General features: G+C 37.7%; 1 protein-coding gene across 4 annotated transcripts in view; it reads right to left on the minus strand.

The window, feature by feature from the left end:
- The window catches only part of DYM (dymeclin), a 296,439-nt gene that overhangs the window by 133,290 nt on the left and 147,091 nt on the right, over nt 1-16,058 (minus strand). The gene's annotated exons all lie outside the window — the stretch shown is intronic.

The raw sequence follows: 16,058 nt of genomic DNA on the forward strand, positions 1-16,058 counted from the left end.
GAGCACCAATGCAGGAGCAATAGCAACTCTCATTCATTGCTGGTGAAGAGTTTTGGTTTTCTTACAGAACTAAACAGACTCTTACCATATGATCCAGCAATCATACTTCTTGCTATTTACCAACAAGTTGAAAATTTACGTTGACATAAAAACCTGCACAGGAATGTTTATAGCAGCTTTTTTCATAGCTCACAATACCTGCAAGCAACCAAGATGTCTTCAGTAGGTGAATACATAGGGTAAATAAACTGGTACTTCCACACAATGGAATGCAAAGATAAAATGGGACAGGGGCAAAAGTTGAAAGATAAAACTAGACAGAGGCAAGAGTGGAAAAGGAAGACAGTAAAAAGCAACTGCAATAGTTCAGAGAAGTTCTGCTGATGGCTTAGAGCAGGGGTACAGCAGACTCAAAATACCAAGGGTGCCAAAAGAATGTGTACACATGACTTGTAGTCATCTTTTGTTTTCGGTATATATTGCGTATTACAATTCTACTAGAGTTTATTTTTTCCTTTCTTAATGTGTGCATACATTTTTTTGGCACCCTCTGTATATTTTGGAGGTAAAACCAACAGGACTTGCTTATTGACTGGAATGGGGGATGGTGTGAGTGGAAGAAGATATCAAGAATGACTCCCTGATTTCTGGTATTAGGCCCTAAATGAAAGCATATTTTACTGAAACAGAAGAAACCAGAGGAGAGAGAGGTGAAGATTATGAGTTTAGTTTTGAACATGTTCAGTTTCAGATAGTGTAGTTGTGACATGTCAGGAAATGTTGGTATACATAGAAGCAGCTCAGAGAGGTACGGGCTAATCTAGAAATGTAGATATATTCGTAGATACACAGACAGAAGTCAAAGCTCTGAGAATGTGTCTGAGATTACCTAGAGTGAGAATGGAAAGACAGGACGAGGATCAAGAAGTTCTAGTACGTATTTACAACGAAAGAGAGAAAAGGTGTTTGTAAAGAACGCTAAGTGGTAGCTGGAGAGGCAGGAAGAAAATCTGAGAGTGTCGTCAGAAGTCAATAAGAAGAGTGTTTCAAGAGAGCCATGAGAATAACGTATCTTTAAGATAATTTCCATATATGCTGAACAAATAATACATTTTAAACTTTTCAAGCTGTATGATTGAAATAGTTTAAAAAGTCTTATAAATGGAGCTACCTGTTCAATTTAGAAAAGTCCGTTCTTCTTAGTGTAATAATCTTTACATATTCTTTATTACTGTTTAATAGAGATTGAATGAAAATCACCCAGGTGATTAGCAGATACATGAGAGATGTAGTCTCATTATGTGAAAAGTCATTTGGTTCCATCTTTCTTAGCTTGCCAAAAAAAAAAAAACCCACCCAAAAAACAAAACAAATGAAAACCAAAAAATGGACAAAAAGCAATGCAACTAGCTTTTAATAATTATCTTTTCATCCCTTACAATTCTATCATGAAGTTTGTCTTAATATTTTCACAGCAATTGTAATAATGGTAAAAAATAAACTAAAAAAAATTCAGTTAACCCTAGATTTTGAAACTGCTATTTTGAATTTGACTCAATCAATTTGTATTCCTGAAATATAAATCAAGGCATAGAAATTAGCTTTTAATTACATTAAGTTGTCATTATTAACTAATCCTTATGAGCATTCACTGGATAAATAATATTTATTGGTTGCTGAACAAGATTTTAAGTAAAAAGTTACTTTAAAAGCATGTGGTCTACATAAAATTAGCAAACTGTTTCAAAAGAAAGGCATGATATGAAAATATATTTTAAAATATGATGTTGCATTTATTTCAGCATTTCACAATCATACCCAACAAAAACAATCTATACTAATCATTCTTGAAAACTATTTATATGGCAAATCTTGCTGTGACAAAAAGATCAGCATCTTAGTTACCTTTTTCTAGATACAATCTAATTTTTAAATATTCTTAAAATACAGTGATGCTATTACTATTACCTTCCATGAATGGAACAGTATAGTGAGCATAGGCTCACATTAGGTTTTTAGCAGTTGCTCATATTAAGCTGCTGACCAAATGCAATGAGTTACAGAACAAAGTCCCCAATGCTGTATTTTACACTTGTTCTTTGGAACTTAAATAAGGAAATGTCATCTTGCAGGGCTTGGCTTCATTCTAACATGTCAAGACAATTTTGAATATGGACTCTCTCTGACTTTGTTGTCTACAAAACTGAGAATACCTTTCTCCTGAGAAAGTTATCTCTCCTAAGAAAGTTATTAATAGAAGCAGTGAATAGAAACAGGTCAAGGACAGATCTCTTAGAAACATGTGTCAGTCACCAGCCCATATAGAAACACTAATCAAACGTTTTTTTAATATGTTTTTCAGACATAAATATAGGAAGGATTTAAAAAAACACCTTCACGTTTATGACCTATTTATTTTTCTTTCCCCATATTCCATGGTGGTAATTAAAAACAGGGATCAGAATCTCCTTATCACAAATGATAAAAATTGCAGAATAAAGAAAATAAGGGACATGTTGACTGTCCTGTCAATGAGTAATGGAAGAATTCCACCCAGCAAAATCTACAAACAATTCTGTCATGCTCAGGTCTGGAGGCTTCCTAACTCCATAAATAAATATTTTTATTGAGTCCTGGAAAGAAAGGACTCCAGGACTCAATCCATCAAAGGAAAGCAAAAACTTAAGCAAACATAAAAACCATGTTCTTACACGTGTGAATGACCACCATCTTAAATAAATGAGCGTAGGTGATTTCATCATTAGTAAAACAGACATCATATGTCTGCCGATATGATCACAGCAGAGCTTACATTTGATTCTGAGAAACCATCAGGCAAATCCAAATGGAGGAGCATTTTACAAAATAACTGTGTTATTCTAATTTTGAAAGACAAAGAGAGACCGAGGAACTGTTTGGATTAAAGGAGCCGAAAGAGAAAGAGGACAACTAAATGTAATATGTGATTCTGGGATTTGATCTCAGACTAGAGGGATAAAAAAGCATTTTTTTTTCTAGAAAGAAAATTAGTGGGGCAAATGACAGAATTTGAGTGTCTGTAGAGGAAACAATAGTACTTTCTCAATGTTAATTTTCTGATTATGACAGATGTCCTTGTTTTCAAGAAATACACACTGAAGTTCTTGGTGGTAAAGGTACACCATGCCTATAAACTTATTCCTAAATATTAAAAAAACAAAACAAAAACAGACACAATGATACAGCAAATATGGCAAAATTTTAACACTTCAGGAATCTGAGTTAAAGATAAATGAGAAATCTTTACATTATTTTTGCAAGTCTATAATTTCAAGATAAAAGGTTTTAAGAAAAAGAATACAATACTAAAACATCCAAAAAACTAATTTAATTTTAATCTAAAAAATAAAGAAAATAGAACCAGTCTTTTTGATATACTCAATAACATCCATTTTAAGATTATGGGATTCAAATCCACAGCCCTAAAATGTCATTCTGACCTCTATACTTAAAGCTTAGGACATAAGAAAAACTACAGCGTGGGAAGTAAGCAAATGTGGTCTGGAGCTATCCCATAAAAAACAGTCACTGTTATTTAAGAGTTGCACTTTCATAAAAAAATAAAATTTCTTTAGTGCCTTCTTAGATGAAAATGTCCAAGATCGTGCAACGTCTAGTTCTGAAACGTTACTTGATACGGTTATGCTTCACCACAGTCAAGTATGAAAATGTCCTGTCCTAGAACAAAATTTAAGTCTGTAAAAGACCCCAAAAGCCACAAGCAAAAAGTGAGGCTTAAAAAGGCCTCAGAGTCAGGCTTCCTAATAATGTTGCTTACAGTACTATGATGATAAAAATCACAATATTTTCAGGGCAACTTTTTACTAATTTATTTTCTTAATTAGTTATGTGTTTAACAAACTTAAAAAAAACCAAACCAAACAACAACCCATGAGATTACGAGGAGCAGGTTAAACTTTATGGACTATCTAGAGTATTCTGTGTATCCCTTTCCAAACTCCATTTCTTGCTTTTCTTTCTTTTTTTAGAAAAAGCTTGTTACCAGAATCACTAGTAGATATGAAATACCAAGAAATTAAATTAATAATGTTACTATTGGGCATAAAAGCAGTCTTGAAAAAATGAAGAGACACCACCAGCATGTTTCTGGATGAAGACAAAGTACATAAAGGATGCCATTAGCCGCCACAGATTCAAAACCCTAATAGGAATACTTGATTTTACACTGTAACTCTCTTATAGTGGTCCTAAATTTCCTTTAAGTGTCCGTTTTAAACACCAATAAAAGATATGGCTGTCCTTACAGAAAAATGCACCAAGTCATATACACACAAAATTTTATATAAAATTTCAAGATCCACACAGCGCCCCTGAAGCCCATTCATATTATTATTCCTATGCCCCAGATGCATGAAGTACAAGTATTGAGCTCCTGTGTGGAAGAAGAAATAGGTAAAAAGCCAGAAGACTTTGAAAAAGAAGAGTAATCAGGAGGAGTTTAACCTTATGCTATTAAAATACATAAGGTTATAACAATAAACATGAATGGTGCTAGAAGAAGAATAGACATATGAATCAGTTCCCAGGTTTCTGGCTTGCATGCAAGGTGATGTCACTCACTGAGGGAACAGGAAAGAGGATCAGGGATAGCTGGGAAAGGGCAAGATTTCCACTGCGGACATGTTGAGTTTGTTATGACTCTGAGAAATCCAAAAGATGGCACCAAGTATCCAATTGGACAAAAAAGGTCTCAGAGGTCTGAGGACGGGTCTAGCCCACAGATGTATGTTTGAGAGTCATCTGTATGTAGGTGGCAGTGGCTGAGATCACCAGTAGAGGAAGCACAGTGAGAAGGGGTCTATGATGACCTTGACAGAAGACAACATTTAATAGTTTCCTAAAATCTAGATAGAGGAAGATAAACCTTCACAGAATTTTGATGAGTGGCAAAAAAGAAAAGAAAAGGAAAAAAAAAACCAAGAAGAGACTATTTTGAGGAAAGAGTAGCTAACAGTGTCAAAAACAATTAAGAGGGCAAGCAAGACAGAAATGTCCACTGGATTTAGCAATACAGAAGTCATTAGTGACCAACAGTCCTTTCTGTTAGACACATCAAAAAATATCGTTCATTAAAACACAATCCCTGGGGCCAGCCGAGTGGCTCAGTTGGGTAAAACCGAGAGCTCTGAGCAGCAGGGTCACCGGTTCAATTCCCACATGGGCTAGTGAGCTGTGCCTGAGCTGAACTGCTGCTGAGCTGCCAACAGGTAGCAGGATGGCTCAGCTGGTGAGAGCTGAGCTCCTATCAACAAGGTTGCCGGTTCGACTCCTACATGGGATGTTGGCTACACCCACCCACATCTAAGATTGAACACGGCACCTTGAGCTGAATGGCCATGAGCTGCCGACAGGCGGCCGGATGGCGGCTGGACTTGGAGCTGAGCTAGCTGTGCCCTCCACAACTAGGATTGAAGGACAACAACTTGGCTGTTCCCCTTCCCCAATTCCCCAATAAAATCTTTAAAAAAACCCAAAGAAACAAAAAAAACACACAATCCCAGATATGAGACTTCTTATCTTTAATCCCACTGATTAACTCATTTACATGCATTAAAATATTATTAAGTTTCCAGGGGAGATTTTTGCAAATCAAAAAATTTATAAATAGCTACACACACACACACACACACACACACACACACACACACACACACACACTTTTACACAGTATAAAACTTCCAATACAATGTGGATATCTAAGGCTATCCAAGAAAATAAGCACAGGAAAATCTGGGACGAGTGTCAGGAAACTACACAACAGTGGTGGAAGCACAACCCTTGAATCATTTAACTCCTTGGCAGCAGAAGCCATTTTTCCTGGAGCTAAATCTATTGCCAGCAATGAAGATCCTGGGAATCTCTAGTCTAAAGGATTAACAGACTGGCCCAAGCACCGGAAAATACATGGAAAGGAACAATCCAGTACTCACTCGGAAGGGATGAAATGACCTAATATCCCACTGCCAGATCTAAAAAGTAATAGAGACTGTAATAATAACAACAATAATAATAAAGGACCTCTTTACCGCTATAACATTACACTATAAACTTATTTTCTGTGATTTGTTTTATCTCAGTTGCTGAAGAAATTAAAAATAAGAAAATTCCCTAGATTTATAACATAAAACATTTTAATCAATTAGCATTTATAGTATATTGATATTTGAAATTTAATCAAATCCTCTTGCTTTAAAAATCTTCCAATAAGCACTTTCATCCTGTTAGCTATTTATTTTAAAATATAAGTACATCAATAAAAACTTAAATGTAAACATTAATAGAAACTTAAAAGCCAAATATTTTAGATAGCAGTTTCACAAGGTTGCTGTCAAATTACTTGCTTCCTGATTTTAAAATATTTGTTATAGTCAGATATAAATTTGGTAGTATCTATAGGATTAGCCACATTTTCTTTTAGGGACAAACTTTATTTCCAAGAATGTTTTTGAGAACTTCAACTTGTCTTTGAAGACGTGATCACAGTTTACAGAATCTCATTCTCTGCTTTATAGAAAACGAATTATGTAAAGGCACTGATTTTCAAATACTACCAAAGTAAAGGAGACAAGGCACTTGAAAATATATATTTTTTAAAGTTTTGTAAACAGTAAGGGTTATATGTATCAGATATCTTAAAATATTAGACTAAGCAAATGGAAATTTACATGGTACTCAATAAGTATACCAATGTTCCTTGTTTTAAAGATGATGTTGTCATCTATATATTAGAGGTGTGGATAAATAAATCAATTTATCACCAGCATTCTTTCCTACATAGCATATGTATAAAAAAAATGCCTTCTGACTTTGGACAAAGCAACTATTTAAAAGGAATGTTGTCGTGGCTCCATTACAGGCACTTGCTCTGCAAATGCCCAACATGGCCAGGCAGCCGTGTGGAGCTGGCTTGGTTCCCAGCAATGCACAGTGATGCTATAGGGCTTGAATCTGTATTTCAGTGTGTTAATAACATGATGCTGTCTGCTCTACTTGGGGTCTAATAAGCAAGGTTTAAAAATCCACAGACACTTATCCCAAGTTACTTTCTTTCTTTCTTTTTTTTTTTTTTTAAAGATTTTTTAATTTTTTATTGAGGAATTAGGGGAAGGGGAACAGACAAGTTGCTGTCTTTCTGTTTTTCAGTCTAGTTGTGGAGGACGTTGCTTCACTGGCCCAAGTTGGCACCATCATTGCGCTCTTCCCAGGCGAGGCAGATCAGTCGCCGGCTTCTGGACGGCCGCTCACTGCGGCTGCTGACCGCTCATGCTGGCTGCTGGCCGCTCACGCTGGCTACTGGCTACACACAGTAGCCCATGGCAACCCACTGCAACAGGGGCTGCAGCCTACGCTGTCACCGGCGACTCATGGCAGCCCATCTCCAGGTTGAGCTGCTGTTCAGCATCTTAGCTGTAGAGGGCAGTGTCACTGGCCCTCATATGTGGGATCCGAACCGGGGTCCTCTGGCATCCAAAGCCAGCTCTTAACCAACGCGCCACTCAGCCGGCCCCCAAGTTACTTTCTAACACTTACTTTTCATGAACTTAGGAAGAAGGGAACACTGATGGAAAAGGAAAGACAATTTACTTGAAAATAATTTCTTGATTGATTTGTTTACAATTTATATTTTCAAAGAGGTCTTTCAATATGTCATTATGTTCCTCTGTGTGCCAAGGGAGGTGGTGGACTGACATTAAAATGATGACTCCCATAGATGCCAAATTGGTTCCAGTGGAGGTGCAGTTGATGGAAGGAAAAAAAGACCTAAAGCACATGCTCATTATGGAAACAGCTATCCACGACATAGAACTCAGCCTGAAATTTTTCAATTTTACTTTTACACATCATCTGGAGAAATTAAGAGACTTATTTTAAAAATGTATAGTCTTTAGGGGACATTAGTGATGACTATATACTAGATTCAAAAGTGTTCCTCAGCTCACACACATCTGCCTACACTGAATAATATGGGGTTCAACACTAATAATGTAATAGAAAAACTGGGTTCACAAAATAGACAGATATAAAATACTATAATTGGTAATTTCATGACCATCCAAAACTTGCTCACTCCTAAAGTCATTATATGTTACAAACTCTCTCTTAACAAAAAGGCACAGAAAGATTTATAGCCATTGTAAAATTCTTCTGAAAAAAATCTGAGTTCTAAGTCTTGATTCTTCAACATACATGCCATAAGAATTACATCAATGAAGTTAAGATTATCTGGAGCCATGAAGAAAGGCCAATTCTGCTGAGACTGATTAAATATTTCTGTCATATCTTTTCTATAGCAGAGATGGAAAAAAATACACACAAGATAAAATGCTTTATACAATCCTAAGAGTTGAAAATCTATCAAGGTCATTAAAAATAAGAACAAGTGTTCATTTATAAAAATTATGCTAATAACTCATCATCAGAAGACCATCTTGAAGTCACTTTTCAGTTGTGGTCACGGATGTGCACTGAAACATCCGCACTCCCTTTTTCACCCGCATGGGTGTGGTGACACACACGAAACCCACATCTGTGAGCTGGCAGGCAAGGATGACGGGTGCTGTCTGTTACAATAATGTGGTCATCCTGAAATTGAAGCTCTCTGGCGTAGGTGGGTGGAGATGAAAAGCCTGAGCTTGGTCTCCCCAGCTCAATACTCTCATTAGCATAACTGAAGTATTAACCTTTCTGCCATAGTAACTGACAGACAGACCAGGACACCTTTTCCGGGGGGGGGGGGGGGGGAAGACAGGCCATGTATTCTTTTGCCTTTGGGTCTTTGCACCTGCTGCCAACTATATGGAGATGCTCAGTCCACCTCCTTATCCTTCTGGCAAACTTCTCCTCCATTCGGTAAGTGTGATTCTTCTATGAGGCTTTCCCCATCGCTTCGGGCACATCTGGTGCTTTCCCTTCTAGGTTCCTATTGTGCCTTGTGATTACTGCCAACGTACAACTTAACAAAACGTATTTGTAATTGTCTTTATGTCTGTCTCCCCTCTCAACCATAACCTTTTTGAGGGCAGATCCTGAATTTTTATTTTTGTTTCCCTAGCACCTGGCACAATGCCTCACACTAAAAGAGCAAAATATTTATTGATTCACGAGAGGAAAACTGACAAAAATTAATGTCCCATATTCAGTGATTCACAAGTTATCTTGTTTATGAGAGTTTCTATGCATTTATACTACACTGACTATCACACTTTAGGCTGGGCTGGGATTCAGAGTCATAACCATAAACATAAAATTACTTCCTTCCTTAGGAGTGAGCAAAGGGCTATAAATCACTGGCAACAGGAACTTACACAATAATTTCTCTCTAAGGCCTTAACTGCTATTTTTAAAAAAATCTTTTAAAAATCCTATGATTTGTCCACTTTGCAGAAGCACAAAAGATTCTATGGTTTAATCACCTCTACCTCCCAACCAAACAAAATCTTTCTATTTTCTTCCCTGGAATAGAGAACTGGAACAACATGATTAACCTCAAAGATGGCCATCCTGAAATGGTTCTGAAGACCTTACTAGCTATTATGTTATTCATTTTATGAATTACTTTATATTATTTTAGGTCAAAATTAGCAACAACTGACCAATCTCTAGAACTGGGTGCCTTATGAAAGGCTTCATATCCTTTTTAAGACAAATGATGTAACTTGGATATAGGAAATGTGCAAGATGGGACGAAAGATACCAAGAAAGAAAGGGGAGGAGTCGAACTTATTGTGGAGAGAAAGACAGACCAATATGCTTTGTTTGTGACCATTCACAGGAGAAGAAAACAGGATACAAGGAAGGCCTGTATCACGATGGAAGGGACATAGATGCTTATTTATCTGGCATCTGAATACACAGTTATTAGTTCTTTGACTCTTCCCATCTCTATTTGGTATGTAATCTCTGATAAAATTAACCAATGGTTATCCATCAAGCAGTTTATAATCTAGTTGAAGATTTAAGAAATAAACATAGTAAAAATTAAATTATAAGAAAACAACCTAAGACGTATCACAATTCCACATATTTACTAATTGACAAAATAATAAATCTATTATAATTAGAAGTATAAGAATAAGAACAGAAGAGTGTACTGTGGACTATAGAGAATTAGGTGTCAGGAGAAAAATATTAAGTATTATGGGCTGAATTGTATCATCCCAAAAGAGATGTTGAAGTCCTAACACCCAGTACTTCATGATGTCTCCTTATTTGGAAATGGGGTTGTATAGACACAATTAGTTAAGATGAGGTTATCAATGGAGTAGGGTGGGTGCTTAATCCAACATGACTGGTGTCCTTATAAGAAGAAAACAGACAGAAACATACAGGATGAAGATGGTCATGTGATGAGAGAAGCAAAGAGTGATGCATCTACAAGCCAAGGATTGCCAGCAAACACCAGAAGCTAAAAGAGGAAAGGAAGGATTCTCCTTAACACCTTTCAGAGGAAGGATGGCCTTGCTGACATCTTCATGTTGGACTTTTAGCCTTTAGAACTGTCAGATGATAGATTCCTGTTGGTTTAAGCTCCCAGTTTGTGATGCTTTATTACAGCAGCCCTAGGACACTAATAAAGTGGGCAGATGTGTCCATTCAACTGGAAATGACGTGAGTATGACGTGGTACAGTCATTACGACACCTTCTCTGTGGGCTCAGGGGACTCTCCTCGGGACTGAGGCAAGCGGACTAGATGATGGGAGACACTTGGGTGGCAGTTGAGGTGAGAACAGCAGCACTGAACAGGTCTTTCTACTCACTTCAAGTTCATCACCACTTAAAATGGGGTACTCAAAACAAGAAGAAAACAATATCATGTCTGTTCTCAACCAGTTTCCTGCCACCGGAATGTTGACAACTGCGACTCTCTTAACACACTTCTTGTCTACAACTTTCAAGGAGCTGGCTCTACTTGCTCTTTTTCTCCCCAATCTAGAAAGCATATAGGCATGCAAGAGAATAAAGGGGTGCTTACAGTTAACTTTGAATCCATTCTAATTTATATCACAGAAGAAACAATTGCTCTATCATTAGAAACAAATTATATGCAAGATACCTCATACCTCTTTTAAACTTCCCTGACCAGCCAATTTAAAGAAGCTTCCGTGTCACTATCACCTCATAGGTGTTTCATTTCATTTCCGTCAAATCCCCTAGTTCATCTGTATACTTACTTGCCTATTATCTGTGTCCCTACTCAGCAACCCCCAAGCTGTCTGGTCTAGTGGAAAGAGAAGGGGAAGAGAAGAAATGGGTCAATTAATTACACCACAGCATGATATTAAAATGTCATGAATACATGGCAATGGGTGGGGTGACAGAGGGGGAGACCCAAACTTAAGTGGGGAGACAGGGAAAAAAGGGTCTCAGAGGAAGTGACAGGCTGAGACCTGGCAGATGAACAGAAAGAAGAGCTAAAAATACAATCTCTCTGACTTGGCGGTACTCATTAAGAACAACAGTATTAGAACAAAGCAGAATCAGAGTAAAAAATGTTCCTGCACATTCAAACCATGCTTTTTAAGTATTGCTAATGGCTTCTTAGAGTACTTCAGTACTTTCCGAGAACTTGTGATTTAACTTAAATACAGGAACAAAGGCCCTAATCTTTTCCAAAATGGCAAGACTTATAGAGCCGGGTCCTCCAACAATGAATATCCTTTCTGTTCTTTCATTCAACGTTGTTTCATTATAATGTTGATGAGATGCCCTGGGAACTTAACTCTTGTTTTTATCAATTAGCCTATGGTAAAACTGGTTTCGTTATACACATCATTTTTGCTTAAAGTCACAGCACCTATCCACCATGTTAAGTGAGGACGTACTGTACATGTGGTATAATCAAAATCTGCTGCGCAAATTTTTATCCTCCAGAAAGGAGAGCAATTTTTCCTTCACACTTCAGCTGTGTATAGGTGCTGACTTATTTTAAATCCAAATGATTCTGGCTGTTTGCAGCATAATTTTTCACTTAGAAAAAGCTTTGATGTTTCCAATCTATCATTTCAACATTAAATCGATTTATAAAGGTAAAAATGTGGCTTTAATAATTTGCAGTTGTGGCTTCTGTGTTTCAGATGGTAATCGTCCCAAGACAGACCACCATCAGAGCAGAGATCTGGAGGAGAAACTAATGGGGAAGAGACAAGGATGATGCTCATATCCTCTTCCAGCTACAAGGCTAAAGCTCAGAGTACACCCGGAGGGGATAATGTTTCACAATGGCCCTCCCTACTGTACATATGACATATGATGATGAGGCCAATCACTCAAAGAAGGGGGTAAGGAGTTCAAATGTTTGCCAATTTTATCATTCGCTTTAGATTAATTTTCTCTTTTATCCATTATTAATTCTAGCAGGTGGTAAATAAGGGCATTGGTGATGAAAGGCTCATCTCCATAAATTCTTTTAAAAAAATCAACCACCAGTGTGGCTGCAACTGCCAAATTCAATGAAGAGAGGATAATCTTTTTGACAAATGTTGCTGGAATAATTACATATCCATGTGCAAAACATGAATACTGATTCATACTTTGTACTACACACAAAAAGTCACTCAAAATGAATTACAGACCTAAAGGTAAAACCTGAAACTACAAAAAGTTCTAGAAGAAAACACAGGAGAACAATTTTGTGGCCTTGGTTTAGGCAAAGAGCTCTTAAGTAGATATCAAAAGTATAATTCATAAAAGAAAACAATCGATAGATTGGATTTCACCAAAATAAAAAATTTCAGCTCTTTGATAGATGTTATTACAAAGACAAGCTACTGACTGGCTTTGCAAAATATATACCTGTTAAAGGACTTGTATCCAAAATGTAAAGAACTCTCAAGTCAAAAGATAAAAAACCAACCAACCCAATATTAAAAGGACAGAAGGTGTGAAAAGACATTTCACTGAAGAGATTATATGGATGGCAAAAGAGCACATGAAAGGATGCTCAACATTATGAGTCATTCGGGAAATGCAAATTAAAAGCATAATGAGATACCATTACATATCTATTAGAATGGCTTTTATAAAAAGATGATACTAATTGTTGGTGAAGATGCAGAGTAACTGGAACACTCATACCTTGCTAGTAGGAATGTAAAACGGTACAGTTACTTTGGAGAAGAGTTTGGTATTTTCTTTTTTAAAGATTTTATTGGGGAATTGGGGGGATGGGAACAGTGCTGGGGAATTGGGGGAAGGGGAACAGACAAGTTGCTGTAGTTTTGTTCTTCAGTCTAGTTGTGGAGGACGTTGCTTCACTGTTCCAAGTTGGCACCATCATTGCGCTCTTCCCGGGTGAGGCAGATCAGTTGCCGGCTTCTGGACGGCCGCTCACTGCGGCTGCTGGCCGCTCACGCTGGCTGCTGGCTACACATGGTAGCCCATGGCAACCCACTGCCACAGGGGCTGCAGCCTACGCCGTCGCCAGCGACTCATGGCAGCCCAGCTCCAGGTTGAGCTGTTGTTCAGCATCTTAGCTGTAGAGGGCAGTGTCACTGGCCCTCATATGTGGGATCCGAACCGGGGCCCTCTGGCATCCCAAGCCAGTGCTTAACCAATGCGCCACTCGGCCGGCCCTGGCATTTTCTTATAAAGTTAAACATACACTTACGATATGACCCAAAAACACTATTCCTAAGCATCTACCCAAGAGAAATGAAAACTTACATCCCACAAACTTTTCAATACAAATATCTGTAGCAGTTTCATGCATAACAGCCCCCAAATGAAAACAATTCAAATGTCCTTCAACTGGTAAAGGGATAAATTGTGGTATCTATACAATAAAATTCTACTCTGTAATAAAAAGGTACTATACACACAACAACATGAATAAATAAATCTCTAGACTCAAAAAACTACCCACTGTATGATTTCAGCTACATGACAGTCTGGAAAAGAAAAAACTATAGGTACAGAATGGGGCTCAGATGGCTAGAAGGGTATGACTACCGAGTTATACAGAGGAATCTTCAGGGATATGAAACTTTTCAAAGAAATATACACTAAAAAGGGAAATTTTCTGTATATAATAAAACAAAAATTTCAACAGTCCTAAAAAATTAAAAATGACAATCACCTACGGTGATTAAATAAAACACCATGGTGACACATTAACCTATGCTAGTCAAATAAACCAACTGTATTCAAGGGAAGAAGAAAATGAGCTTATAGATTCCAAACTGGGTTCTATACATACATCCTGTTCAAGCACAGATCACCTGTCTTAGTAAAAACCTTTAATAGTAAGTCCTTTATAATCTCTGCACAATCCTAAAGTTACTTATTCCATGCCATCATTAAAAATGTCTTACTATTCTGAAAACAGTACTACTACCAGGTATATGGGAACAAAACCAAGTGTTTCCTGCAATGACAGGAACTTAACATATCACCCAAAATGAACTACTCTGAAGTTAGATAAGTTATCAAGAAAAGCTTACCATGCCCTAAGAACTAGGTAATAGCTCATTCCACATCAATCTGTGTATTGGCCCAAAACAAACAAAAGGCTTATTAGCGAAGAATTATTTCTAGAGGTCTTAATGGAAGTCAGAGGAAATAGTCAATGAAATGTTAAATATTTAATTCAAAACACTCATACTTGGTTTGGTAGCCTGAGACATGTGCCTTATAATTAATAAAACAGATTTTCTCCATAAGAATCTACATTCTATCTGTGAACAGAAAAAATTCTGTAGAAGGCAGAGAACAATACAGAGTAAATAATAGAAGCAAGTAGAAAAACTCAATAACCTATACGTAGAAATAAATAAAAAGCAAAAGAGAATGCTGCTATATTACAAACACTATAGTCCCCCTTCACCTGTGAGGGGTATGTTCTAAGACCCCCAGTGGATGCCTGAAACTGCGGATAGTCCCGAACCCTATACACTATGTTTTTTCCTATACGTACATACTTATGACGAAGTTTAATTTATAAATTAGGCACAGTAAGAGATTAACAACAATAAAATAGAACAATTACAACAATATACTGTAACAAAAGTTATACGAATGTGGTCTCTCTCTCAAAATATTTTACTGTACTGTACTCACCATTCTTCTTGTGATGATGTGAAATGATACCATACACACATGATGAGAGGAAGTGACATGAGTGATGTGGGCACTGTGAGGTAGTGTTAGGCTACTGCTGACCTTCCGACGATACAGCTATTAGGTGACTAGCAGGCAGGCACCACATACAGCATGGACACGATGGGCACAGGGATGATTCACGTCCCAGGTGGGACGGAGCGGGATGGCGTGAGAGTTCTTCACACTACTCAGAACAGTGCACAATTTAAAACTTATGAATTGTTTATTTCTGAAATTTTCCATTTAATATTTTCGGACCATTGTTGGCTGCCTATAAGGGGGCACTACTGTATAAGGAAATGCACTTTAAATAACCAAATGAACCTATTATTTATTTTTAAAAATTGACTTCACTACTGATATTAAAAGAATGCTATTATTCTAATGTATGATATCTTCTAGATATAACACTTAGAATAATATACTGCCTTTTGAAAAGTTCAAATAACCTTAAAATCAACCTCATTATTTCATTATTTAAAGAAGTGTTTTCTAGGGCTGGCCGAGTGGCGTGTTGGTTAAGAGCTGGCTTGGGACGCTCGCTCTGAGCGGCAGGGCCCCGGTTCGGATCCCACATATGAGGGCCAGTGACACTGCCCTCCACAGCTAAGATGGTGAACAACAGCTCGACCTAGAGCTGGGCTGCTGGGAGTCGCCAGCGACAGCGTAGGCTGCAGCGGGGCAGCAGTGGGCGGCCGTAAGCTACCATGAGTGGCTGGCAGCCAGCGTGAGCAGCCGGCAGCCAGTGTGAGCTGCCAAGAGCCGCCGTGAGCAGCCGTCCAGTGGCCGGCGACCGTGATCTGCCTCACCCGGGAAGAGCGCAATGATAATACCAACATGGGCCAGTGAAGTGATGTCCTCCACAACTAGACTGAAGAACAAAAGGACAGCAACTTGTCTG

Source organism: Hipposideros armiger, unplaced genomic scaffold, assembly GCF_001890085.2.
Source record: "Hipposideros armiger isolate ML-2016 unplaced genomic scaffold, ASM189008v1 scaffold_186, whole genome shotgun sequence".
Classification (NCBI taxonomy): Eukaryota; Metazoa; Chordata; class Mammalia; order Chiroptera; family Hipposideridae; genus Hipposideros; species Hipposideros armiger.